The sequence below is a fragment of the Cebus imitator genome, unplaced genomic scaffold (genome assembly GCF_001604975.1).
Source record: "Cebus imitator isolate Cc_AM_T3 unplaced genomic scaffold, Cebus_imitator-1.0 Scaffold289, whole genome shotgun sequence".
NCBI lineage: Eukaryota > Metazoa > Chordata > Mammalia > Primates > Cebidae > Cebus > Cebus imitator.
The window spans coordinates 1,382,180-1,385,565 of NW_016107604.1; positions in this window are offsets into that span (position 1 = coordinate 1,382,180).

A 3,386-nucleotide genomic window follows, 5' to 3' on the forward strand; every position below is an offset into this window, starting at 1 on the left:
AAAAAAAAAAAAAAAAAGAATAGTATATAGTGATGTATGCTTTATATATATCACATCAGGAGGCACTTTTTTGGGGGGTTATTTTTGAGATGGAGTTTTGCTCTTACTGCCCAAGCTGGAGTGCAACGGCACAATCTCAGCTCACTGCAACCTCCACCTCCCAGGTTCAAGCGATTCTCCTGCCTCAGCCTCCCAAGTAGCTGGGATTACAGGTGCGTGCCACAACTCCCGGCTAACCTTTTTATTTAGTAGAGACAGGGTTTCATCATGTCGATCAGGCCGGTCTCAAACTCCTGACCTCAGGTGATTCACTTACCTCAGCCTCCCAAAGTGCTGGGATTATAGGTGTGAGCCACTGCACCTGACCAGGAGGTACATTTTTAAAATGTGTCTATTACTGGTGATGCTAGCTTTGTTCACTGAATTAAGGTGTTTTTTGCTTGTTAAAGGACAATTTTTGAAAAGGGTAATCCTTAGCAATCTTAGCTGGGGAAAAAAAAGGGTAAGCTCAGGGCTCTCAAACAAATGCAAAATAAACATGTGTCAAAGATGTTATTTAGCTCATTAATTAGTGAGGAAACCAGTAAGATCTTACAATTGGTTTAAAGGAAAATCCAAAGAGCAGATACATAGACAGGCTAAAGGAAAGTTAAAATGAATTTGCTCAAATTGATCAATATCCATAGAGCAATAATCAACTGTGTCTCTACTAGACAATTTCCAGTTTTCTAAGGACATGAATCATTCGCATTGTTCTCAATATTCTACAACTTACAGGCTTGAAAAATAGCTCAAAAATAATGAAAGGCCCAGAGACCCAATGGAATGAAATGACCTAGACAACACCTATTTTCCATTGAAGAATAGAATCTTTGATCCATTTCAAAGTCTTTCACGATTTTTCCCTACACCCTAAATATTTTTATTACAATATTGACAGTTTTTACTTTTCAATCAGGGAGTTACCTGTGGAGTCATACTTAGTGCTATGGGAACATCCAGTTTTCCATGATGTAGGGAAGAAGTAATGGGTTTTGTATAGTAGTTTTAACACTCATTGATAAATTTTGTCTGAATCAATTATTTCACTGAGGGTAGCAAAATGGGGATTGTTCCAATATTTTTTTGAGGGGGGGGATGGAGATTTACTCTGTTGCCCAGGCTGGAGTGCAGTGGCATGATTTCAGCTCACTGCAACCTCCCCATCCCGGGTTCAAGCAATTCTTGTGCCTCAGTCTCCCAAGTAGCTGGGATTATAGGCACCTGCCACCATGCCTGGCTAATTTTTGTGTTTTTAGTAGAGATGGGGGTTTCACCATGTTGACCAGGCTGGTCTTGAACTCCTGACTTCAAGTGATCCGCCTGTCTTGACTTCCCAAAGTGCTGGGATTACAGGTATGAGCTACCACGCCCAGCCTGGGGATTGTTCCAATTTTATCATTTCTTCTCCATTTATTAGCAGGCAGTCTTCAGAAAAGAAGAGCTTCCTTTACAGCTAAGACCATTTTATTAAGCATGAAATATGGTTCTTATTGAGAAGGCAAAAAAGTGCTTAGATCGTCTACTTTAATAACCAATTTTCAGAATTAAGAGTATGTATAATAATTAATTCTCATGTTGAAAAATAAGATTTGGTGTGGTTTTGGGCTTTTAGTGTATTTTTTTCTTATTTCATGTGCTTTACTCAATTATATTCATTATTTTTTATGCTCAAATCATCACAAATTTAATCAGTGGGAGCCTCTTCAATCTAGTCCATTTATCTTTTCAATATGCCTTCATTAATCTTTTTTCTTTTTAAATGAAAACCTCTTTTCTGAAGCCTCCATTAATATCTGAGGATCTCCTTGCTTCTGGAAAAAAAATGTACCAGAATTGTTGAAAAGAAAGAAAGAGAGAGAGAGAGAGAGAGAGAGATTTTAAAAAGCCAGTATCAGAGATTAAGGAGTGTTCATCACCATAGCGCCTAAAGACATCTGTGATAACATAGACATCCTGGCTAGTTAGGCCAGGTGTGCTGGCTCACACCTATAATCCCAAGCACTTTGGGAGGCTGAGGCAGGAGGACCACTTGACCAGGAGTTCGAGAGACCAGCCTGGTCATCATAGGGACACCTTGTCTCTACAAAAAAATAAACAAAATTAGCCAGAGGTGGTGGCTTGTGCCTGTAGTCCCAGCTACTCTGGAGGCTGGGGCAGGAGAATCACTTGAGTCCATGAAGCAGAGGCTGCAGTGAGCCAAGACCACGCCACTGCACTCCAGCCTGGGTGACAGAGCAAGACCCNCTGGGGCAGGAGAATCACTTGAGTCCATGAAGCAGAGGCTGCAGTGAGCCAAGACCACGCCACTGCACTCCAGCCTGGGTGACAGAGCAAGACCCTGTCTAAAAAAAAAAAAAAAAAAATGGCTAGTAAGGAGGTCCTATGAAGCTTTATTCTAATATGTGTGTTAATACAGATGAAATGGAAAAGTTCAATTTTGTTGATCTTGTTTCTTTTACTACTTTTAATTTTTTAAATTTTATTGGTCTTTTCAAAAAAACAGCTTTTAGTTTCATTCACTTTCTCTGTTTTTCTTTTATTATTTATATTTCTAATTAAAATGTAAAGCTTATTTTTCGATATACAAAGTAAGATAGACAAGAAAAGATATACAAGAAAGATATACCAGTATATGCAAAATACTTGTATATCTTTTTTTACACAGAAATTATTGATTTCCTTTTTAAAAATTACTTTTATTTTTATTTTTATTACAGAGATGGAGTCTCGCTGTGTTACCCAGGCTAGTCCTGAATGCCTGGCCTCAAGAAATTCTCCCTCCTCAGCCTCCCAAAGTGTTGGAATTACAGGTGTGAGCCACTGCACACAGCCTGAAAATCTTGATTTCTAATAATGTTAATATAATTTGCTCCATCTTACAATATATGTAAAAATTTTAAAACAATATAGATATTACTAATAACAAATTACAAAATGAAGTTAAAGATGTGTTTGCAATTCTTTTTATCTTAGAATATGTACCAATAAGGATATACTATATTTCAATATTATAATAATCATATAAACTAAATTTTTTCTCTGTGCAGTGATACTACCTGACATAGAATTAGGTTCATTTGTTCAAATTTGTTTTCAATGTTAGAATTTGAAAAAAAAATATTTCAGTTAGGTTTTGATTTTGGCCAGGCTCAGCAGCTCACGCCTATATCCCAGCACTTTGGGAGGCCAAGACAGGAGGATTGTTTGAAGCCAGGAATTCAAGAGCAGCCTGGACAACATAACAATACTCCATCTCTACAAAAAGTAATTTTAAAAAAGTAGCCGGCCATTGTGACATGCACCTCTAGTCCTAGCTACTAAGGAGACTGAGGCAGGAGGATCAC